Raw genomic sequence first — 26,690 nt, 5'->3', positions numbered from 1 at the left:
TGGTATGAATTTAGTGTATAGTGCTGAATGGCTGGGTACTTGTCCCAATATACATTCCTTGTTGTGAGTGTCTGAGAGGGAGGAGTATGGCCTGAATGCACTGTATGCCTGATTGGCTAACTGAGTGCATGAATGCCCTTCTGTATTATTGGCTGCTGAGTGTGACCCAATAGTGTGGATGAGAGGCAGAATTGTATATCTGGGGACCTCTCACCACTGGAAATTGTTCAGAAGCTGAGTCAACACTTGAAGAGTAACTGGAACTGCTTATCCTCGATGCCCAGCTGGAAGAAGAAGAACTGCTTCTGCATTTGCTTCGACCCGATCTGAAAGCTGTAAAGTTCATCGAGGACTGATCCGAGAGAGGACATGATAGGTGCCCTCTTCCCGTGCTCCGAGGGACCATTGAGCACCACCAACCTTCCCCGATGCTCCCTAGAAGACAGACCCTCAAAAGGCTGCCAACCAGAGAACGAGACCGCCGAGGAGAACGAAGTGAAGCACCTGGACATCAACGCTGTCGAAGTCCATTGCCCTCGACCAGGGTTTGGAGTATCACTGTAACCACTCGAGGCCAGTCGAAGCCGTGTTGTCCAGAAGAGGGTACCGCTTGTCGCCACTCGTTTGCCTAAGACTGTTGAATCGAAGGACTCCCTTGTCTGCACTGTCGACCGCTTTATCGCGCCGGAGAAAGTCGAGGACGCCATCGCGCCGAAGAGAATCTTCCGGTAGGTTTCCCTCCACCCAAAGACCACAAATACTTCGACGCCCTTGTCGGGCCACATTTCTTCAGAAACTCTTTGCGGTCCTGAACTATCCAACGCCGAGGAGCCCCACACACCTCATCCTCGCAGGACATCGCCGATGAGCACCGCCTGGATCGACGGTGTGGTCTCGGCACCCTCAAACTTTTCATCGATGCCGTCAACGCCAAGTTCACCTTCTTTGACGCCTCTCGACGATCTGTGGCTCCTGCTTTAAAGGGAGTCACTCAAGAAGGATCCATCGATGCCTTTTCGAAGATTTCTGCTCTACCAGGTACATTAGGGGGTAGAAACATTATAGAAGGAAATAAGACTTGTAGAACAATATATGGACGAGGCTTGTTATATCTCTTTATTTTACAGGTTGGCCAGGTGGGGGATCTCCACACAGAACTGTGTCTAGTGGTAGGGGCCAGTATTCTGCCAATTGTTCTAACCACCTGCTTTCCTCCTATGTCTATTGTTGGTTGCCTTTATTAAGTGATCTGTGTGACATTTGACCAAGTGTATAATTGATGCACTTTAATGAGATCTGATAATAATTGTGGTACCACTTTAGAACTGTATATATTTACCATTGTTGATTTTCTGATCACAAAGTCAGTTATTGTGAAAGTGTACATAACCTTGAATATTAATTATATAAAGACTGCGTTTTAACTAATACAGTGTGTAGACATTCCTTTGTGGGGGCTTGGGACTACAGTGTACTTAAGAACCAGCCTGCATCACCTCCTGAGAAGCTAGGCCTTGATTGCTCGTCCATTGCTACCGTAATAGAGAATCTTGGCTGGGGTCATCTGTGCCTCTCCTCTACCATATAGAGAGCGGAAGTACAGACCCTCCTCCAGTCTTTACAACAACCTCTTGAACTTCACATGCATTCTCAAATGCATTCAACCAGTCCATAATGTCATTCTTCTCATCGTACACACTGAGCAGATCTTTAGGAAATCTTAGACAAGAGGAGGAGATCCCTGTCCTTATGTTTTTCTGCCTGATCCATCTTCAACTTAGTGATGTGAAATTCAAGCTCCTTCTGCCTAAACAGCAGTTCTTGCTTCTTGAATTCCAGCATGGCTTCAGCACCAGCACTTGCAGAAGAAATATTGGACATTACTTCATCTTGATCCTCATGAGCACCATGGATGAGGGCAGCAACAGCACTGTCAGTTCTGCCAGTGGGAGCAGCCCCACTTCCTTCTGCACCTCCATCAGAAGCTATGGCAGCGAGTTGCAATTCTTGCCATTCTATGACTCTCTGGATCATTTACAATTTTGTATCTTGAGCAGGTAAACCCCTCTCAGTACACATCTTTCTCAATGTTTCCAATCAAAAGCATTTAAGGTTATAAAGGTACTTGTTTCCATTATATAATATAGGTATATGGCATATACAGTTAACGCTACACAGTCATTAAGTGTCTTGGGTAGGAATAACTTGAAATGCCTTCACTAGTGTGCAACACTGGATACCTTCGGTCCTGTAACACTGCTGTACACCAATTTGTTAAGATGGATTACTGAACTCTGACCTGGTGGGCAGAGGTTCAGAATGCCAGCCTAGTTTCTTGGAACAGGGTAACCTTCTGGACAAGCCAGACCAATTAAGGTAGCTATGGCAGTCGTCAAGACTTGGTCTCAGGGGGGGTGAGGGTGACTGAAAGACCTGAATGAGCACACGAAGCAAAGGACACTTACAAATCACTCCCAGTCATGTGTATATATATATATATATATATATTAAAAATACAAATACATGTATTTCAAGGCCTTTGAGTTTCAACACACAAATCAAATCACAGTAATACTTTTAATCTAATACAATGCTATCTAAATACATATATACAAGACCAATGGGGTCTAAAGGGTTAATCCATGAAATGGGTCCACAAACTAAAAGGGGAAGTAAACAGGCAGTGCAAATAGTCTTTAGTCCCATATGCATCCAACAAACTCCTAATTAAGAGGCAGTCCAATCCCTAAGAAGAGTGGAGGTCTATTGCTCAAATGTATTTGCAATGTTGGCGCACGCAGTAATGTAGATGAGCAAAATGGGGTGTATTCAAGGGTCTTTAGCAGCTCAGGAAGGTGGGTGAGGTGATGAAGAATAGGTTCCCACTATTCGAGGAGAGCCTCCACTTGAGGGCAGATTTGATTCCAAGAGTTTGGAATAGTCTGCTAGTTTGCACTAGCAGTGCAAAGGAGAGGGGCCCTCCGGGGCCACTGATGCATAAAAATGGATGGAGGTGCTAGGGGCCACCAGTTACGGTTGTGATTACTCACCGACCCCTGACCCACTCTGGACCAAACTTCGGCAGTTGAGTCCACTTCGGTTGCAGGTTCAAGTGCGGCAATTTGGCAGCTTTGCGGCTTTCAGTGACGAAGATACAGCGTTGACTACCAAAATAGGACATTGGCGATTTCTCCGCTCCTGCTGAATGGATCAGGCCAGTTTCACTGCAGCAGGCTTCAGGGGCAAGAGGGGCACAAATGCAGTGCACCTGCAAAGTTCGTCACCACGGCGGGCGACATGGTAACCGCGTATACTCCGGTTCGGGAGCAATCACTTTAATCCAGACCTGGGAACGCCAAGTGTACAAAATTCGGTGTGAGAGTGCACTTTAAACAGAGCTAGCGACGTATCAAGTTTCGAGTTTCTCCTTAAAACGGTAGCAGGGCAAAAAGTCTGCGTAAGCTGGACCGCCCACTGGATGGCCCAGAGACACTTCCGAGAAGGCTTACTTGCAGGGTTTGATGAAGGTGCCAAGAATAGTTGGTCCCACTTTTCGAATCGGTCAAAGCATCTTTGCAGTGCTTCTAGGACGACCAGATGCAGAGGGGTCTCACGGGAGGACATTGGGCTCAGGGTGCCATACCTTCCAGTGGGTCACCAGTGGTTCCTCGACTCAGCTTCTTAGTTTCAGGATAGTTGGATCCTATCCTTCGTTCAGTGAGAACTCCAGAGATCGACATGGTATGGGTGTTTGGGGCCCTTCTCTTATCCAGAATCTCCTATGCGCAAAAACAAAGAGGACCCAATGGGAGATCTGCTCACATTCAGCCATACTATACGTGGACCAATCATGGACCATCGTGGACCCAGGCATTCACAGCACTCCAGACACTCTGGCACCCAGAATGTGTATTGGAACCAGACGTTCCAGCTCACATCCTGGAAGCACACACACAAGGCATGTAGAAGCCCGCGAAAGCTTTGTGCTTCACGGGAAAATGCATGCCCAAATAAGGACTGACCCTGGTCGGCTCGACCTGGGGAAGATGAAGGAGCAAGATGGCCAAAGGACAGGACAAATAACCTTGTGGCGTGACCATTTTGGAGCCAGGCCACCTAACTGTGGCAAAGGTGATAATTGCGGTTAACCTAGCAAGAAAGGGTTAAAAAGTATGTGATGTGATAAGCTGCCAACAGCCCTGTCCAAGGCACATCTGAATTTCTCCTAATAAATCCTTCGAGAGTATCTAGGGCCTTTGGAAATGACTAGACCCAAGTGCACTGTACTGTAAGGTACTTTGCACATTTGTTACATGTTGCAGAAAAGTTGCTTCATTGGAAAGGACTATGGGAAACAAAGTCTCCCAGTAGTGACTTTCTTAAGGGCATGTCAGTTTCCCCATAAAAAGGGAGCGAAAAGCCCAGACGAGTGCAGCACAAGGATGGGCTCCTCTGGTAAAGTCAGACTATGGTGTTTAAACAACAGCATAATGTTGTGGGGTACACAAGGGGGGGGGAAGTAAACATGAAATGAAAATCTTTCCTAAAACGGGGGTTTCCTCCACTTCCATATAAATGAAAACGAAGGACATAGAATGTTTTTTACAAAAATAGAAAAAAGAAAAGCGTTCTGCAGTGGAAGTCTTGCCTCTAGATGGGGAGGCGGAATTCGCGTTGCATGGTGATCGCTGTGGTGAAGGAGAGAAGGTAAATTGGGTGCCTGAGATAAGTATTCAGAGCCATTCTGAGTCCATCCCTCTAGTATGTACAGAGGAATGTACTTGGTACATTCAGAGCCACTGGCGCACCAGCAGAGCGTGCAGATGGCAGCAGTGCATGGTATAAAGCCCCAAAACAAAACACAGCTACAATCAGCCTATGCTTCTTTTGATAGGCGTGGATTGTGGGAAAGGTCCTCTGTATCGATTCGAATTTGAGAATTTGAGAAATCCGATGATAAAGGGAAACCACATCTGATATGAGGATTTTGTCAGCATATCTTTATTCATAACATGTTTGTTACTTCCAAACCCAGGGGTATCACATTGTTTGTATCAAAGCAACATGGTTACACAGTGAGAATTGGAAGTCCATAAGGTAACAGGTCAATGGTAACTTGGTGGTAGTAGTTGAGAATAAAGAGTGTCATTATTTGTATTTATTGATGAGCCATGTTTTGACCAGCTTCTTGAAGGTAAAGTAGGATAGACTGTCTCAGATACGTGGGAGTAGAGTGTTCCAGAATGTGGGGGCAGTGACAGTGAAGCTAACACCTCCAGCTCTGGACTTCTCAAAGTGTGGTGTGGCGAGTGAGATAAAATTGGCGGAGGGGAGAGAGCGTGAATTGTGTTTCTGAGAAATACTTTTGTTAAGGTAGAGATGCGCAGCCTTTTAGATACATCAATGTGCCAGAGTCAATGTTTTGAAATCAATACAGGCTTTAATGGGTAGCCAGTGGACTTCGCATCTGGCAGCAGAAATGAGATCAGAATGGCACAAGCTCAGCGCAGCACACAGGGCTTTATTTTAGAGTAGTTGAAGGTTGGCTAAATTGGTTGCTGAAGTGCCTGTGAGTAGCATGTTACAATAGTCATGTTTGCTGATGATAATAGCTCTTGCGAGCGAGAGGCATTTGGTCAGAGGCAGGAATTGTCTACTCAGGGAGATGAGTTTCGCATAATAGGCTGTAGAGGAAGCCAAGGCCTTGATGTGCTCGGTCACGGTCAGCTTGGCATCCAAGTAGACCCCCAGGGTTTTGACTTGTTTGAGAACTGGGATGATAGAGCCATCAATGGTAAAGGTGGAGTATGCCGCATCTAGTTTATTGACATGATAAGGGGACACCACAATGAGTAGCTCTGTTTTATTATTATTCAAACAGAGATTGTGAGTAGTGTTAAGGATTTCAATCAGGCGACACACACCTTGGTCTCGGCCTAATATGTAGCGCACAACTGAGATGCTTTTCTCCCTATTTTATGCAGATTCAATTTGAGATGGTGCACAACTCGTATCACACCCCCTTTTTCAAATACCACAGGTCACAATGGGCCATGAACCAAGCTGGTTGGTGAAATGCAATATTTATTAATTTATTTTCAAATTCATTAGAAATCATACATTTTTTAAATGGGACAGCAATCACCAATGAGGTGATAATTACAATCAAATATGTGAGCAATGCACTTGGGTAACCTTCCCCTGGAACATATATACAGCACAATGTAATAGGAGCACTCTTTGATTTAGAAAAGATAGCACCCGAGTTAAGGTTTCCCCCTGCAATGTTCCCTCAATCCACAAATCATTGAATACAAATCCGACCTTCCCTCACAGAATAAGAGGCAACAACTGACTTTAAACTCTTAACAAAGGTCTAAAATAGCATACAGAGATGGCAAATAATTAATGAATGTGTGATTAAATTATAATATACATATGTTTTATTACAATAGCATGTAGGTTATATCACTGGCAATCACAAGGCAATGGATCAGCAAAAGGCATACTATTGGAAATGACTGGAAATTTTAGAACAGATTGCAGCGAAATGACACGTGTAAAAGTTGCATTTCTTTTCAATTCCCGCTTTAAATTACCCAACCGATTTTTAATAGAAACGGGTAAAATGCTCTGATTTGGAGTGCGGTTCTTGGGTTGGGGGATAGATATATATCACAGGGACACTCTAGAGTTTAAAATAGGTGTCTAGCTATGAAACTGGATGAGTTATGCAAGATAGAAAAACGTGCACTTTGAGGATAATGAAGCTGTGAAATAGGAAAGGAAATCAGTTGTGCCAAGAACAGTTTTACTCTAAACTAGAGTATACAGACTAGACCACCAAAGATGGACACAGTTAGATCCAAGGTTGATTCATGAATTCAACCCTGTCACCCCAGCATCCAACCCCGGCGGAAGCTAGTCTGATCACTCGAAATAGGACTAATGGTTTAGGATTACACAAGACAAAATTGAAAAGAGATGGCGCTAGCACTTTATGAAGTCACGGGCAGCGTGCAAAGATAATTCTAACTGTTTTAACAAGTTATCAGGATAAGGATAGGATGGCTTAGAGAGTGGGATAAGGACAAAGGCAAGACAAGATAGGTTACAGGTTTCCCTGGTGTAGGGATTATACTCACAGTCCACTTTTAGTTTTGGGATTGTTGGACCATCAACAAGTTCTGGTCACCACACAGCTGTGCGCCTGGCAAAAGAAAACTGCTGGGCCGTTCTGGTCACCGGATGGCAAGGACAGCGGAATGGCAATTCTGGTCACAGGATACTAAAGGCCAGCTGGATGGCAGGAGTGCAGTGGGCATGCAGTTAGTGGGCAGCAAGCCAGGCCGGTTCAGGGTGTAAAAGGTACCACAGCTTTCCCCTTTGGTTAGTTGGGATTTTAGTGGATTTTTCTGGATCAATAATCTTGCTGGATTATTAATCAGCTATGCTTGGGTTTTGCAGTGGGCTCTGGAGTAGGGTCAGCAATGCTTTGGCCTTGTAGTGGGGTCTGGAATCTGGATGGTGCAGATCAGGAACGCAGCACAGGAACTTCAGGAAGAGTGTATGTTGTCAGGGACTCATATTTATAATGCACAGTGACATCATCAAAGTATATGGCTGGGCAGGTTTAGCTAAGCACCCCTCTAAACTATTGGATTGGTCAGGGGTGCTGCCTGCTCTAAGCCAGTTGGGTTTCAAGGGAATGATGACAGATTTATAATGTAGGTTTTACAATGTCCAAAACCTCCCACAATTACTTTAACTAAAATCCAGTTTTGCCCTCAATGGCACCTTTATACAGTGGAAACATCTAAACAAATTACATAAACAGGTTACATATTTTACGCAGCACATAGCAGTCCAATCCTCCAGTTTGTGAGACAATGGGCCTAATTACGAGTCCAGCAGTAATACCATTCCGCCTCCATGATTGCCAGAAACACCAGGGCATTACAACCCCAGTGACCCGGTAATTCTGGAGGCGGAATTCTGTAAAGCCCCATTCCCATGGAGTTGGGGACCATGGAAACACTGTTTCCATCTATGACAGGGCCGGTGTTTCCATGTCCGCCTGCAGGCAGGTGGTGTTACTTCCGCCACGTCAGACCGGGCGGGAGTGACACCTCCTGCCTGCAGGACAGGGAATCAGCCAGTCCGGAAACTACGGTGGCAGCGGATTTACCGCCACCGTTGTTTCCAGACCGGCTGACTTGTAATGAGGCCCATTATTTTGCCCTTCTACCATTTTTTTGCACTTTTCAGTGTGAAATGTTCAGCCTAAAATTCCATAACTTTATACATATGTGTGGATCAACATAAGGGATGTAAATTTGAAAATTCGCATTGGCATCATGGATACTTTCCTTGTAATCCCTGATTATTTGCCATTCCTATTCCCAAAGGGTCAGTGAATTCTACCATGTCTTAAATGAAAGGCCATAAAATTACTTTTAAACTGCAACATTTTTACATTTTTGCAAAGTCTTGCTGCAGAGATAAAAGTCTTTATAATTTTATTCATAAATAATCTTTGGAAACAAATGGCAGTCCTTTGTCCCCCTTATTTGGGAATAGCTTCCAAGCTACCCCCTTGAAGCAGAGGGCCGTCATGGAGATCTCCTCTGAAGCCTCCTGTAGAAATCACAAAGACGTGCGACTTTCTTTTCACATATTCTTGTCCTGAAAATCCATTGTCAGTGGGTTCAGCCTAGACTAGATTCTGTCCAACCTAGTAATTATCACCGAGGTGTTAGTATCTACCGAGAGTTTATGGTGGTTCCCTTCCTTGAGGGAAGCTTTAGCTCTGCCAACTAGAATTACCTGTTTTTGGAAGCTTGCAAATCTAGCCAAGTCAGTTTAAAACATTTATTTTCTTTTATGTCGTCCTGAATTTAAAAAAAAGCCTGTTGAATAGACAACCCATATGTGTTTCCCAGAAGCCAAGCCCTTCTCATTGCTAGGCAAAGACAAGCTTTCATTCAACATATTACTTTTCTTTTAAAACAGGCATTTATTTTTCTTTGGTTTGTCAAGCCCATTTTACACATGTGGTGCAAGCTGGCATTTTTTTTTTACAATTCAGTTTTACCATCTGCTTCAGATTCCAACACTGTTCTGCAGCCATAGTTATTTTCTCTTGTAGGCAGGAGTTTGTTTGAAGCACAGAAGCATTGAAATTGGCATAACACAGATAGCTGGAGTTTCCTGTGCACAGCAGAAAGTGAAGTTTCTTGGGCCCTTTTTTCAGATTTGACTTAACAGAGCCTGTCATTCAGGGGTCATGCTTGATTTTGCTGAAGCACAATGGGGATATGAATGGGCATGGTCGGGCCTTATTAATCACTGTGGTTTAATGAAGAACAGATGGAAATAGCATCAGAACCACATTTTATTAAAGGTGAAAAAGTTTCCTTTTTAATGGGGACTTTGGTCTGGCAGCAAAACGGCACTGCTTTTTCAATCTTTTTTCTAATGTACATGTAAGAACAAGCTGGCAAGCTCCCTTAGTGTGTCGCCTTGTTCCATCCTGCCCACTATGTGCTTAGCAAGATGGTACAGGTTTCTTTGGGTTGCTGCAGAATGCAGTTTTGAGGCCATGGTGCTCACTGGAACCAGCGCAACCATTTTTCTGTTTCTGTTATAGCGCAACTTGGTTTTGGAGAAATTCTGTTCAGTGGGTCAATGAAGACCACTGTAGCCATTCAGTTTTGGATAGTGTGGTAGGTCTTGTTAATGGTGATGGAATCCCCAGTGTGGCAGTCAATGAGAGGGAAGAGGATTTGAGTATCATCTGCAAAGTTAGTGTAAGGGATATCAAACAAGTCAAGTATGTCAAAGAGTGGTATAGTGAAGGTATTGTAGAATGCAGATGACAGACAGGAGCCTTGAGGGACACCCAGGAGGACAGAAATTGGTTTGGCAGGAGAATTCCGGATGAGGATTCGAGAGATACATTCCCCAAGGAATGATTTGATCCAGGAGATGGCCTCAGCAGAGAATAGAAAGTGTGAGCCAAGGTGTTGACAGACGCTGTTGTGGTCGACTAGATCAAACACTGCTGACAAATCAAGGAGGAAGGTGATGGCAAGAGTGCCGAATCCCTGATGTTGTCAAGCTGCAGTGTAAGGTAAAGCAAGGTGGTTTCCGTACTGTGCTTGGGTCTGAACCCTGATTGCCTGGAACCTAGGAAGTGGTGGGATTTGAGAAAGTGTTCAACTTGAGAGTAAGCAATGCAATCAAGCATTTAGAGTAAGAAATGGACAGAGGTAATGGGTCAGTAGTTGATGAGTAATGCAGAATCAGGAGAAGATTTATGAAGCAATTGGGAGACCATGCATATTTGAGAATATAGGGCACACTACTAGTCTTAAAGGAGGCATTAACAAACTCTGTGATAATGGGTGTCACTGTGGGAGTGCATAGCTTGAAAATGGGAGCCTTGCAGGTGTCCCCCTTGCAGTTAGAGGGTTTGAGCGATTGGATGGCCTCAAGGACAGTCATATGAGAGATAGAAGCGAAAGGAGTAGGCATTATGTGTTTGGGGACCTCTAAAGGAAGCAAGGTGGTCGGAGGATTAGATTTAGTAGCAAGTTGGGTCTTTTTGGTGATTATTTTGTTTCGTAGTTAGTCCATTTTCTTGTTCAGGGCATCTTGAATAGTGGTACACAATTGTTTGTCAGGCCCAGTCTGGGAAATGGAGCTAATAAGGTTTTCCAAATCTCTTAGGATAGAAAACAGTTCTGTAGAATTTGAACTAGATTTGGTGAGTCTGGTGTCATATGAGTTAGCTTTCTGGGAGATGATGGCTTTCTGGTAAGTCTTAGCAGCCTTAACTGTGTTTAGGCAATTCATTTGGGAGAGGTGTCTTTTGTGAAGGTACTCTAGGGCTCTCTAATTTGTTTGAAGTAGAACAAGCACATCCGAAAACCAGTGGTTGCCAGGTTTGTGGGGTTTTAGTATTTTATATTTGAGGGGTGTTTGATGGTCCATGATGAAAAGGACGCTATGATGGTAGAGGTTAGCTAAATCGTTTGGGCTTTTGTTCAACACGCATCTCCTAAGCTAAACCCTTTAGAATTCTCCAGCACATTGACTACAGTCACCAAGGGCATTCCTACCAAAAAAGTGCATTGGGGCCACACAAGTAGGGAAAGAGCGTTATAAATAACCAAATACAGTACAATACAATACAACAGTAGCATGGGGGTGAGAAGAGAGAAGCAAGTGGGCATGAGCATCCCATGCGTATGTTTGCGAGCATTTCAAACCAGATTGGTTCAGGAGAGAGGGTTGTGTAGGCGAGGGATTGGAATGTGAGAGGTCAAATTCTATAAGGAAGTGGTCTGACCAGGCTAGCAGGGAGAAAGTAGAGATTTCCATATTGGTGTCAGTGGTGAGAATCCAATCTAGTATGCATTCTTTCACATGGATGGGGGATGTAACTAATTGTGTAAAGTTCCTCTTGTTTAAGGCTTGGTGGAGTATTGAGGCTTTATTGTCCCAAGTTTCATTAAAGCCGAGATTGAAGTCACCAAGGATGATACATTTTATGGCGGGCTTAATGGACACTGTGACCAGTAGAGGGATATCAGACACAGGTCGGCTGATAGAATTGGGTTGACGATAGAGGAGGAGGATGTAATAAGTGGTCTAGGAGTTAATGGACAATTTAAGGAGAATAAATGAATACCTGACAATACAGGTGTATGGGTACTTCTAATGAGGATGAAAGATTTGGCGGTGAGGGCGATCCCACATCCTAGGGAGATAGAGCAGTCCGCCCTGAAGATAGAGTAATGGGGATGGATGGCTAGTGAAAGGAGCATACCTGATACACTATGGAGACAAGATACAGAGATGTTAAGCAAGCCAAGAGGAAGATCGATAATGAGTTAATGTGTCGATGGCATGAGCTCAAAGGACATGTCCATCAAGCAACATGCATTGTGACAACATCATGCCATTATTTGCAGAATTGCAAAGGCTTGAAGAAAGTTCCATGTTTGTGTTGATTCTGTTACATTTGCATCTTGATAAACTGAATAGTGTTACAGGGCAAGTTACAGGGACGTTCCATTTATCCAAGTGAGACAGACTCCCCTTGTGTTCTGTACACATACAGTGTGCCTAGCCAGAAAAAAAACATATTCTCTAGCAGCCCTAAGGGCAATTACAGGCTTCATGTCCAAATATAGGAAGGCATTAACACTAAAACGACAATGAAAATTCTTCCAGGTTGCATGAAACAGGACGTTGAAGTTGGAAAACACAGGCTCTTGGCTGTTAATTGGAAATTATTGAGATATTGTTTTCTATCCCAAATACCAGGAATGAAAACATTGAAAATGCACTGGTTATCACTTGTGGTCTGTATTTTTAATTCACAAACTACGAATATCAACCCATGGTCTTCATCAGATGCATTATTGGCCGATTAATGTTAGCCACAAAATGTTGGGTTCAGCAGCCAATCAGGTTACACCACAACTAGGCTGAAACTAGCAATCTTAGCCCGGATTTAGAGCAATCTGCATGCTGCTAATACCAGGTCGCCGGAAACAATTTCTTGATTCAAAATATACTTAGGAAAGTAGACAACTTTTGAGTTGCAAAACTCACAGCATAAAATGCATCTTTAACACCATCTGTGTTATTCTGATCTACAACTGGATAGTCACGTGATATTGCGCTCTTCCAAAAATGGGAATGACGGTAGAATACTCTTTGCTGTCAATCCTGTGGTGCCGCATCAACAAGTGCAATCTTAGAAGTGCAAAAGGTGCCATCAGGTGAGCTCCCTAAATATGCTGCAAAGGCAAAACAGGACTCACAGCTACGGCAATTCACCTTTGGTAGCTGTGGTCGAACCACAATGTCTAGATATGCTGCAGGTGGGAGGAGTAGAGTGATAGACAGCATAACGCAAGTAATCCAATGTAATACAAATAATATGAGTTATTTTTTTCTTTAAAAGAACAGAGCTTTACTTTATCTAGTAAACAAACACATGTAACCCTCCACCCTATTTTGTGGGCTTAGTGAGTAAAATATTTATTAAAAAAAGAAAGTGATATAGCCGGAATCCTGCCAGGCTGCATTGTTAATGAAAGGTCCCACAGCGCATGTGCCCCATGAGCCATCCTTAAAAAAGCAAGTGTGGATCACATTCAAACTCCTGGTTCACCACAAAGCTTAAAGATCTACGCTCCCTCAAGCGCAAGGCGCTCACCAAATGGCAAACGATCCCACAGGATTCCACGCTAATTGCCTTCAAAACAGAGGCTGCACAATTTAAAAAAAGCCATCGTTATAGCTAAATCGACGGTTTATAACGACAGGATTTCCAAAGCTAAATCGGAATCAAAAGAACTGTTTGCCATTTTTAAAGAATTTGCTACACCAGTTAGAAGCACCCATGATTTTGTGAAAGATGATTCATGGTGCACTAGTTCCCAAACAGCCATGATTAATACATTTGAGCTCTTGCAGGAAAAGATCAACACCCACTACGAGGCTTTGCTCAAAGCCAACCTGCCCTCATCACCTATTACCAGTACAGTTACCAAAAAGAAAAACTATTCTCCTTCAGTGAAGTAACAAAGACAGCGTACTAGCCATCATTCAGCAAATCAAACCTTCCAATTGCAAGGGCGATGTCTGCCCGGCCAATCTTATTAAGGACTGCACGGATACTCTAGCCCCTGTTTTGCAGCATTCAGCAATGCTTCATTCAATCTCAACTACATCCCATCATGCCTAAAAGAGACTTGGGTCCACCCCTGAATAAAAGAACCATCCTTAGACCCAGAAAACCACAACAACAATAGACCCATCACCACGGTTCCATTCCTGTTAAAAATTCTAGACAAACTTGCCAATGTCCAAATCCAGCAGTGCTTGGAGGATAATAGTATCTTGGGAAAGAGGCAATGGGGCTTCCGCCCAGGACATGAAACAGAGCCTGCCTTACTTGAATTAAAGATTCAACTCAGTGATATTATGGACAAAGGCAAGCCGGCACTTCTCCTTCTCAACGATTTGTCACAAGCGCTTGATCTTGTTGATCACGATACGCTACGTAAACAACTCAAGAATGCAGCCTACTTCTCCCCTGAAGCCACAGCATGGATCTCCTCTTCCTGAAAACGAGACTTAGAAGAGTGTTCTCGGACCGTGCCTGTGCCGCACCTACCACTATCCACTGTGGTGTCCCTCAGGGCTCATGCACCGACCCACAATTTACAATATCTTTACCTTACCTCTTTTCAATAACTTGGATGAACATGGCATAGCTTACACAAATGATGCTGACGACACTCAAGTCCTACTACCTCTCACTGGCTCTTATGATCAAGGCGCTGCCACACTGTCTAATAAATACGCAGCCATCCAGGCCTGGATTCCAGTTAATGGACTGTGTCTCAATGGAGCTAAACAGAGATCCCCCTGGTAGGCAACAAAGAGACTCTCAACAAACCTGACTCCCAATACAGGACATTAAACATAGATAACACCAGCATCACATTATCACCAACAGTGAAAACACTAGGGGTCTACATTGACTTCTCGTTCTCCATGACGCGCCAGGTTAGGGCCATTGCTTCCTCCGCAGCACTCACTACCAAAATCATCAATGCGGGCAAACCCTACTTGTCGACCAAATACTGCCTCACAATAGCCAGGGCTACTATTGGGGCCAAATTGGACTACTGTAACGTTCGGCTCATGGGCACTTCTGCCAAAAACATCAACAGATTACAAATCACTAATAATAATGCCCTTAGAGCTGCACTAAGCATTCCCAAAAGGGAGCATCTCACCCTGGCAAGAAGGGATGCTCACTGGCTCCCAGTTAAAGAATGCATTCTATTTAAAGCCTTGGCCATTACACATAAGTGCTTCTCTCTCACAGCCCTCCGTACCTATCGGAACAAAATAATATGCGTCACCTCCTCCAGAACTAAACGAACCCACCACTCCAACCAGATACAAGTCCCCACCTTCAAAAGAGCTAAAGCTGGAGGTGCCAGCTTCCAATATCTTGCACCTAAAAACTGGAATGCACTGCCCACATCACTCAGAAGTGAAACATCATGCGGTGTCTTTCGCAAATCAATTAACACCAAACTCTTCAACTAAAATACTTGCACCTGAAACTCATCACCATGCGTTCGACTGGGTTTCCCCTACAACCCTAGTACCGTTGATGACAAGCTAACATCTTGCAACTTCCTTTGTATTGTTGACCTGGTTCCCCTGTAACCATGAAACCAGTAGGCCAAACACCACGTCATTTTCTGTGCAATTTTAACCAGTCTGCTTGATCTGTCCAGATTGTGTTTCCTCTTGTAACTAAGCAAGCACTAAATTGTAACCTAGGCCTGCTTTGTGCACTTTATACATGTAAATAAATAAGTAAACAAATAAACAAATAAATAATTATATACTCCTTGAGGAGCATGCCATTAGAATGCCATACACACTGCTCAGCACCCACTAGACACAGAGCATTATTCCTGGTCGTTCTTGCCTGGATCATTTGCAATGTATGATTGTCAGGAGGGGTGCTGCACTGCTGCACTCATTACTACAGACCACATTTCTCTAATACGGCATCCCAGCATGAGGAGGGCCACCAAGCACCATCAACACTGCTGCGGCACATCATTTTCTGCAACGAGGCACCCTGTTGTCAAGAGGGGCACCACGCAACGTGGCACCACCAACTGGGCTTCTCTAGATCCTTTACGGCACTCCCAAAAGGGGCAGAGCAGTGTGTGCTCGCTGCAGGGCTCGCCCCTTCTTTAGGCAGACATTCTGTTTGTCCAGGGCCATTCAGGACACACTCTCTGGGTGGGGCTGCTCCTGGCCTAATCTGCCCACGTGGGACAAGACACCAAGTGCCGGCCATGCTGACATATGTGGCACTGTTTAGGAGGACTCAAAGGGCCCTCATTCCATAAGGACAGACCTGGGCTGCTACTGACATATACAGCTCGAGTGAGGCCTCTGGGGCACCTGTCCACTGATGCTGCTCTGGGCCATCCAGCACATTTCTCACAGGACTTGAGGCCCAAGCGCAGGAGGACTGCAGAGCCCATTTACAGCAGAGTGGAACATCCAGGCAGCCTTGACCAGTCTGCCTGTAAAGTAGGCCACCTTGTAAATACATAATGTATAAGTGACATTTACTGTATAAGCAATGTTTATCTTAATACATTTACTGCAGTTGATTTAACAGGAGTAGATTTCACTAAAGAGTTAGTTAGGTACAGGTTTTAATATTGGTGTTTGTATTTACCCTTTTGATATTATAGGGTAGCAGTCCCGCCCTATTGTTGAGGTGGTCATGGCTATTGATTAGGTAGTGATTTAAAAAATACAGCGAACACAGCTGAAGGCCATGGCAAGTGGTTGGGTTGTGATTTTAAAAATTAAGTGGGCACGGCCAGAGCCTGGGCCCATTGGCAGCATGTGATTTAAAGAATACAGTGGGCACGAACAGAGGTCATGGCTCATGGTCTGGTAGTGATTTAAAAAATGCAGTGGGCACGGCCACAGGTCATGCCAACTGGCCATGACCAAAAACCATGGCTGGTGGTCTGGGAGTGATTTAAAAAATACAGTGGGCACAGCCAGAGGCCATGGCCACTGGCCATGGCTGAACGACATGACCAGTGGAGCAGAAAAACAAAACAAAACACTTGAAATTCAATTAAAAGAACTTTAGTTGCAAGGACATTAAGGTGAGCAATACATTGGCTAGGGGTCTGGTAGTGTTCTAGAATGATCAGTGGGCTTGCCCAAAGAATAAACGCACTGGCCATGGTTGAAAGCCACGGTTAGTGGTCTGGTGTCTAAAATATACCATTGCTGAAGGCCATGGCCAGTGTTGCGGATAAACAAAACAAAACGCTTGATATTCAATGAAAAAAACTTTATTTGCAAGGATGTTAGGGTGAGCTATACATTGTAAAAAACAAACTTTGAAATTCAAACCCAAAAATTTTAGTTGCAGGAATGTTAAGGTGAGAACTTAAAGCAAATGAAACCTGAAATTCAGCTTAAGCCACCATAACCTCACTCCCTCTGTTAGCAGCCTAGGACCACAATGATGACATCACTGGTGACATCACTAATTACATCATTTATGACATCACTCATGACATCACAAATGACATCTTATATGACACCACTGATTACATCTGTGATGGCATTAGGCATAACATCATTTATAACTTAGCTAAGGAAAGCTTTGATTAACTAAATAACAATTTACATTGTGCCCTTAGCCGTGGCCTTTGCTTTGACTATGGCTAGTGGATAGTTAGTGTTGTAAAATATACAGTGTCCATGGCTGAAGGCTGTGTCACTGGCCATGGCTAAAGGCAATAGGTAGTGGACCTTAAATGTGTTAAAATATACAGTGTGCACAGACGAAGGCCGTGGCCACCAACCATGGCCAAAGGGCAGGCCTAAGGGTCTTTTAGTGTTTGAGAATATACATTATGCATGGCCGAAGGCCATGGCCACTGATCATGGCTAAAGGCAATGACTACTGCCCGTTACTGTATTAAAATATACAGGGAATATGGCTAAAGGCCATGGTTAGTGTTGTGAAATATACATTGGACATGGCCAAAAGCTGTGGCCACTGGCCATGGATGATGTCCATAGCTAGTGGGCCCTTAATGTGTTAAAACATACAGCGGGCATGGCCAATGGCCATGGCTACCCTCCAGTTAGTGTTGTAAAATATATTGTGACACTGCTGGAAACCTTGGGTACTGGGCATAGCCAAACTCCATGGCTAGTGGTTCCTTAATGTATTAATATATGCAGTGAACAAGGCTTTTGATGGTTTTGAGACAAATAAAAGTATTAAAAAGAAAAAAAGAAAAAGAATATATATATAATATTAAACTGGTGGTGTATCGAAGACTGCATTTTTAACATCAGCTTGCACTAAGAGAATGTATACCAGGATGACAGTTGTCTTTTCATCCATGTGTCACCTTGTATATATTTCAGCCTAGTGTTTCTTTCTATAGAGGTGTGGGTATTTAACCAAGTAGGTACTATTTTCCTTTCCTGACCTTCCCTTTTTTCAGTGCGGCACACCTGGGGCGATCTCTCAATCCAAGATGAGCGGGGAGACCGCAAACAAGTAGGGATATGTTATTGGCATAAAGATATAAGTCAAGTAAAGTGTTTTGTTGTGCCTGCCAAGTGTGCTACTTAACAGCCTTGGTTGCATTTTATGTAGGCACTGCTGAGATCACTATTTGGTATGTGCCTAATTCTAACCTACTTAATTGGTTTCTACTATTCCTTTTTATCTATAATCTTTGGGGTATAGTTTATGTATTGCCATTAGCCTCTGTACGTTTCCATTTGTTTGTCTTCAAATTATTTTATACAATTATTTAGATAGGGCTTGATTTGTATATAAGTCACCATTTTTTGATTATAGTAGCACATATAACACTAGGCCAACTGTCTACGACAAGGCATAACATTGCCCAGTGTAAGAATGCATCGAAAGAATATGTTTTAAACCAGGGGTCTCCAACCTTTACGTTGGCTAGAGCTACTTGTAGTTAACGGCCAATAAGTGGGAGCTATTGGCAAGAACTACTGGGGTGGTGATGTCCATGAGTAAAAAACATGTACCAAGATTATTTTGATCCATTTATTTTCTCTTTATATAAAACAAGGAATAACCTGCATTTATCATAATAACAACTTCAAAAACATCTTTATTACATACTTTTTTATTAGTAGCTTTCTCCTAAAATTTTCAAAAAATACCAGAATGTAGGAAACCAATTGGGATATTCAATGTGAAGGCTAGTGTTCAGTAATTTGGTGCACACCTTGAAACAGCACTCAGATGCTGTCAGATGGGATCAAAGTTTTGATTTCAGGAAGTTCATCTGAAAAGGACATATTTGCAGAGCCAGATAATCATAGTGCAGTTATCCTACTTGCCATAGCGTTTGCACATAACTGCACACCTGACATGGCAGACATAAATTCAGGACAGTTTTTACAACCTTTAAGAACAGGCTGTTACTGGAGTCGCTTTGTCTTACACAATTGCACCATTTGTAAAAACTGGAAATTGAAATCGAGAAGTGCAAGACCATTACAAAAGAGAAGAAAGTACAAAAGTTCAAGAAAGATCTACAGAACTATGCTGAAGAGAAGACATATCCATACCTCCGCGATACCTATTATACCGATTTGCAACAAGGGAATTACAATAGAAGAAATTGGGTAGTGACATTCTCTGGTACGTCGTCGAGTAGTGGAAGCAATCCAGGCACCACCGGACAACAACATCAACAGCCCCCTTTTTTTTCACAGGGGAGGGGAACGAGGATGCCCGAGGAGAAGACCCATGCCCCCGGGACTACAAATGTGGATCAGACAGTGTTACTTCAAACAGCGGCAGAGGACAGGATACCAGTCTTCAACGTATCAAAACAATTTATGACTCCTGCTGAACACAGACTTTTAGAAAAAGGCCTGTCCTTCGTCCCGGCAGCAAAGTCTAAACCCTTTGAGTCTGAACTAGAATAAAGAAGATTAAAATACTTTTTCAAAATCTACCTCCCGGAGCACTCTAATTCATCCAAAACTGTCGATCTAAGAACTAATAAACACGATGAAAACACCACAGGCCTCAAAGTGAAGTCCAATCTTCACGCGCTGCCTCAAACTATTGCATGTGAATTTGAAACTTTCAAGAAATTGGTCACCAAAACAGTGACCTTGGGTTTAAACAACAAGAATTACTACCCGGACAACCTACAACGAGAAGATGGGACTGCTTTGACCTCTTTAAAGAACAATAAATCCATCACCACTAAGCCGGCCGAAAAAAGTCATTTTGGAAACAGAGGATTATGATAGAGAATTCCTATAGCTTCTAGGTGATAGAGATTCATACAGCCATTGGACCGAGATCCCATGAAAATTTTACAAGATGAAATCAAGAGTTTCACCCGACATGCATTAGAACAAGCCTGGATCTGTGATGATGGATATACTATTCTCAAAAAGTCACACCCATGTACCAAAGCTTTCTATATCTTACCGAATGTGCATAAGAACATGGAACAACCTCCGGGTCAACCCACTGTGTCGGCCTATGACTCACTACTGCAACCTTTATCTCTGTATACCAACTTTTTCCTCAAACTTTTTGTTGACCAGATGGCCTCCTTTTTGAAAGACTGCACAGGTACTATCCATATGCTCAATGAAATAACCATGCAAGATGACTACATTTTAGCTACTATGGACGTTGAGGCTTTATACACCTCTATACCTCTGCAAGAAGTTTTAGAAGCCCTGATAACGTTCTTAGACAAGAGAGAAGACACCATCTCCACTCCCACCAACTTCATCCTCAAGTGTGTCAGACTTGCGATGTCCGAAAACTTCTTTTTGTTTCGCAATGAACTATATAAACAAACCAAAGGAGTCAGCATGGGTCCACTTTTACCCCCGACATTGCCAATCTGTACATGGCTAAGTATGAAACTGATTACATCACGGCCATACAGAATCCATCCAGAGAGAACGTCGTTGTCTGGAAACACTACATAGACAACGTCTTCTTGGTATGGAGAGGTACACGACAGGAATTGTCATTATTCCATCAATGGCTGAATCAATGCAATGAACATATACAACTTACGATAAAATGGGATTATCATTGCATTGATTTACTAGATCTTCATATCTACAGATCTGAATATGATTTGAAGACTGAGCAATATCGAAAAACGACTGATCGGAATAGCCTTTTACATTTTGAGAGTTATCACCCTAACGGCCTCAAATACAACTTGCACTATGCGCAGTTTCTGTGAGTTAGAAGAAACTGCTCTGAAGTTGAGAAATACCACACACATGCTCTGGACCTACAGAAGAGACTCTCATATAGAGGATACCCTAGGAAAGCCATCAAGAACGCCAAGAAAAGAGCGGCAAACACAGACAGAGCAATATGCCTAACTAAAAAAACAAAAAAGGACTTGGATAGGCTGGTATGTGTGACCACATATAGTACTTTGAGCAACCTCATAAAAACACTGTCAAAAACATTGGTATCTGATGAAGAACACTGGAACCCTCAACAAGATACCCCTTTGTGCATTTAAGAAAAGCCAAAACTTGAAAGAATCTCTTGTTGACACATTCATTTAACTGGTCACTCCACCTAATACTCTATGGAACCTCCCACCAGTGCAAGGACATTTCAAATGTGGCCAGTGTTTAGCCTGTCAATTCACAGAGACAAAAAAAGATCTTTGAATACAAAAATGGCTCTTGGCCTCTGAAAGACCACACCAATTGCAATAACAAACAAGTTATATAAATCATTAAATGTCTGTGTGGACTCCTATACATTGGAAAAACTATGAGAGCTATCAAGACAAGAATATCAGAGCACCGGTCATGCATCAAAAACAATGTACCACACAAACCTTTGGTTGAACATTATAACGGCAAAAAACATACCAGCATAGACCTCAAGTGGTTTTACTTCAAAAATTGTCCACGAGAAGAAAGGGAGGCGACATTGACAAAGCATTGACCCAACTTGAACAAAAATAGGTACACAAATGAACACTATAAGAGAAGGACTCAATGTGACCGTAGAGTGGAAACATTTCATATAACCCTGTACATCCCCACTCTTGCAGTTGATACTCTGGGGGATTCAGTACCAGGGCACCTTTGTATAGATATTTACCTATCTGCCCATTGAACACAATGTAATATATTGTATCAATATGGAATTAGACACTACCTTGGCACTCCCAGCATCATCTAAAGTGCAAAGTGTTTGTAATGCGCTTGTGTACACAGTATGTCACACAATGCTACATAATGCAATATGTTGTACCAATATGTGATCAGACACCACCAGCTTCCTAAGTGTTAAATTATGTGAAGTGCCTGTTTTGAATAATATGCAATACATTGTACAACGATGTAATAAGACATTACCTAGGCTTTTGTAAACATCACTTAGCTGGATAATTCTGTATTATACCATGCTTTTTGACGTATGATACATCTCCCCAGAACGCAGGACCTGATCACCATGCATTCTGTGGGGACCCAGATGCCATGGTGGCATGACCCAGATACTGGACTATACTGGTACCCCTCCACGTTACTTATCAGGTTTTAGCTTAATCTTCAGTCATGCCACGGTTGCCATGACAACGGCTCACAACATCTATAGATTAAGGCACCTAAATTCTTGATCCATCCCACCCAGGCCTGACAATTATTTTTAATGTGCTTCTCGGCACTGTATAAGCTGCCTGTGCACACAGCACAATGGGGCGATCAGCGATGCCACTTTGGCAATCTAATATGGCTGCCACCACAAAAAACTGCAGTAAACATGGTAATCACACACTTAGCTTGCAGCAGACGGTGAGGGACTGCCCAACGCTGTGCAGGGATCCAAACTCCTGTTTTTCAAGCCACTCGCAGTAAGAATCCCTTTTAGTACTTTTATAAATGTAGTGGCAAGCACCACCATGCAGTCCTCAAGTAGCTTTCCACATTTACATAAGTAATTCCTATATTGGGACATGCATAGAGGTGGGCTCCTCCTTATCACAGCAAATTCCATCTTAATCTTTTATACAGTTAGGGTACTACTGACTTTCAGTATCTTCAATAAAACCAAATGCAGAGTTTCACCAAAAACATCAACACTTAATGCTAGATGTACTTTTTGCATGCAAGCTGGGGCACGGATAGTCTTTTGTCTACACACAGGTGTACACACATCCACCAAAAAACTATTACACCTGTAGCTTTATTTTCCCCATTCTGATTGAAAGCCTACAATGCAAAGTAATGCTAACCAAAATAAATCTAAAGCAAAACAGTGGGACTGCAACAATCACAGCCTCAGCTTTGTTTCACTGGCATGCAGATTTATGCACCCCTTCCCTTTTTAATCACCCATCATTTGCACTTCTTGGTGACAATGGCCACAACACTCATTTCCCATTTACATGTTCTTTTGATAGTTGACTCCTTTTTGTGACACTGCCCGAGCCCTTCAAGTCCTGATGCAGCCCTTCCTCTCACCGTGCACTGAGCTTTTAACTGTTTGCTTTTCAAGGAGAGGCGATTGAGGCAGCAGAGGAAGAGGCACAGGGACTTCAGACACCAAAATAAACTCACTGTGCTCATTTTGGTGTCTGATGTAAAGAGCTACTGGGAAGCCCCAGGAGAGCTACCAGTAGCCCATGATCTACTGGTTGGAGACCCTGGTTTTAAACACTAAGCCAATGTTTTGCTCTAGTGCTAATTGCACATGCACAGGCTATACGAGCCTGTTGAACCCTGGGACTTTGCAGTTCTGTTTTTCGGCTTGAACCGTCAGTTTTGGCACTTGATTTGGTGTTTAAAACTGACAGATCATCTCAAGGGCTAAAGATTTCAAGGTTTTTTAAACCCAAAGATAGTAAAAGGATTTAGACTGTCATCAAGAAACTGGGAATCAAAACTAGATGCAAGGAAATGGCCAGTTATTATGTGTCTTTCTCCCTGTCTGCACCTTTTACACTGCCAACAGGAAGGGAGCAGGCACCTGGCGTGCAGGATTTAAATAGTCCAAACTATAGTTCCTGCTAAGAAAGAAATGTTGTATATAACAGAAGACACATATCACAGAGTGTCCAAATGCAGATACCCTTCCCAGCATCATACCACCTCAATAGACTAGGCCTAAGCCTCCCAAGTTCATGCCAACGCAGACCATGAAGGTGAGTGCTATGACACCGAACTGGACACCATGTCAAGGGCGTCAAATCCAAAACCTGATTGCCATATTTGCAGACTCTATATGTATTTCCACCAGGCCTCCCTGATGCCAGGGCCCACCATGATATTCGTGAAGCATAACAGGGCTAGCCTGAGCTTAGACACACTATGATGGGCATTTTAGTTCTGTCACAACGGCAGATGAATCTTTTTTACAGCACAAGGGGAAAAATCTAACGGCTCACCCTCAATTTCACATACACATGCTGGAGCTCCTCTTGGGGTTTCTTGTGGTCTCGCACAGAAGGGATTTGATCATGCAATCCAGGCTGGACGACCCCTTTTGGGGTGGGACCACGCCTGATTTGCATATGGTCTTTCCCCTTTTGTAATGGCTTGGCAGGTGAAGAACGATGGTCTGGGGAGTTGCCCAGAGCAATGCCAGAGGTTAATATTATTTCTAAACCTTCCAGCCATCACCTCTGGTTGTGCAGCTCCACAGGGGTCAGAGAGGACAAACACATTTAAAAGTAGGATGGTGTTGGGTGAAGAAGAAGGGGTCAGAGTTCGTCCAGTGCAACTGACTGCGTTTTGTAGAACTGTTTTAAGTAATCCTGGGTAGGTTAGCAGCCAAGCAGCCAAGCACATCAACCCATGCCACCGTTCCATGGAAGACTAATCCGACTGAGTAGTCGGGGAGCTGACACCAGGGCAGTCCAATCACAGGAATAAACACAGCGCCCTCTGCTGATGATCTTGAATAATGGAACAGAAAGTGCTTGCCTTCATCTACTGTAATACACAAGCAGGGGCACAGTGTTAGACATTCAGAAGCAGAGATCAGGTAAGGGGGTATTGTGGATTGCAACATCACCCAGCTTAAGATTTGGAAGGATGCATTCAGGGATACAATCAGATGGGGTGGGACGGGCGAAATACAATCAGGAGTTCTCCATTCTCACAGATCATAGCCTGAGAGATTGCCTACCTTTAAATGAAACGACTCATGCTGGATCATGTCTTCTGCTTCCAAGAGGATGAAACAGGCAGAAAAACAAACTTGGGGGGTTACAATTACTACTCAGAGGAGCTCATAGACACAGTGCAGATTATTGACAGATGTGGAATTGACACACCATGGGGAAATGGACCTGAAACAAGCGATAACAGGGTTTGAGGAGATGGCACGCAGTGGGCAAGGTAAGAAGAGGGTAATACTCGGTTGTTCTGAAATTGACCGACACAGCTGATTTCCCTTCCAGCTGATGGTGTGGATGGTATGCTCGCAGCGGAGCTGCAAAAAGCACCAGTGGCCTTTCCCTTCGTCCTTCAACTCTCTGCTTCGCCTGTCAGCCCACTCCCTCTCCTTCTCCCTTTAAGGCATGAGGGGAGGAGGTGGCAGGTTGGGGCAGTGAATCATAAAGTGGGCCTGCGGCACTGAAATCCTCTACTGCATACATGTTGATGGTTGTCTGGGCAACCAAAGCAGCCATTTTAGTGTTCGTAGATGCCGCGCAGCACGCGGCAGGGAAGGTAAGAGGTGGGTGACACTTGGTTGTTCCAAAATTGACGGACACAGCTGATTTCCCTTCCAGCTGATGGTGTGGATGATGTGTTCGCAGCAGAGCTGCAAAGAGCACCGGAGGCCTTTCCCTTCGATCTTCACCTCTCGGCTTACTCTCAATGGAGGTTGAAGTCAAGTGTTTGATAAAGGATGACATTGAAGGCATGGAGGTGAACCAATTTAGGGAACGATTCCATCTAAGTTCTCTGATTGTTTTTGTTGTTTGGCGGTTAAAGATAATTTCAAAAGTGATTGACATTCTCCCCGGACAGTCTCCAACAATGGCCGAGCTTGGAGGTATTCTGCGACCACAGTAAAGCAAGAAAGAGCATTAGCATCCTGGAAAAGGTGGGGGTTCCCAGAACACAGACTATATTCTCTTTTATATTTCTGCGTTCCGAGCAACCTGAATGCTGCTGGCATGTGTGCCGTTCCTCTTCCCCGCATCTCCCCGCTCCTGCCTCAACCCTTAGCACTGACATAGATCTCATGCGGGTGCTAAGGGTGCGTTAAAAAAATAAATAAATCTTACATTGCGGTCCGATGCCACACTTTTCTTCCCCAGTCCGATTTCCATGTTGATGATATTACAGTCATCAACATGAAAAACATACTAGGGAAGTACAGCCCGGCTCCGCAGATGCAAGGTAAGATTTATTTTTTATTTGTACTATTTTAAAACAACATTAGCACTCATGTATCAACTAAACAGATGCTAATAGCAATAAAGCCCTAGGGACGGGGAGACCGCCACCCATATCGGCCTGCCACCCTCATTAAGGGACCCTTGCTTCGCTCAGCCCCATAACTTGGGTGGCTGGCCGTTGCTGGCAGTGTCGGCCCACCCCTGAGGGTTATATTGCCTCAAAATCCAGACTTTAGTTGCAAACACAAAGAAGAATTTAATTCAGAAAACACCTACATTTTGAATAATAAACCACCCTGGAACCCAAAGGAACAATGTTATCGCTACAATACTTTTCTTCTCAGGTTTAGCAATGCAGGATCGTCAGGCGGTGTCCTGTAGGCCATAGTTGCAGTAAACGATTTGTGAAGTCCAAGCACAAGGAAGAAGACACATATGGCCTGTGAGGGTCGATCAGCCAAGATATACCTGGAGATGAAAGAGGTATGTGAAGGTGGAACCGGCACTTCCAAAGAAAGATCCTACAATCAGAATTAGCTGCTAGGTCGGAAGTATTCTGGCTCCTAGGCACTATTGTAAAAATGCTTGAACATTAGCTTTGTAAACTGCTCTTTTGGATGGTAACAGTTGCATCTAGAATTCCAGCAATTATTTGTTCACACA

This window comes from Ambystoma mexicanum, chromosome 3p (assembly GCF_040938575.1).
Source record: "Ambystoma mexicanum isolate Mex_15411 chromosome 3p, UKY_AmexF1_1, whole genome shotgun sequence".
Taxonomy (NCBI): Eukaryota; Metazoa; Chordata; class Amphibia; order Caudata; family Ambystomatidae; genus Ambystoma; species Ambystoma mexicanum.
Note: the sequence above shows the minus strand (reverse complement) of the source record.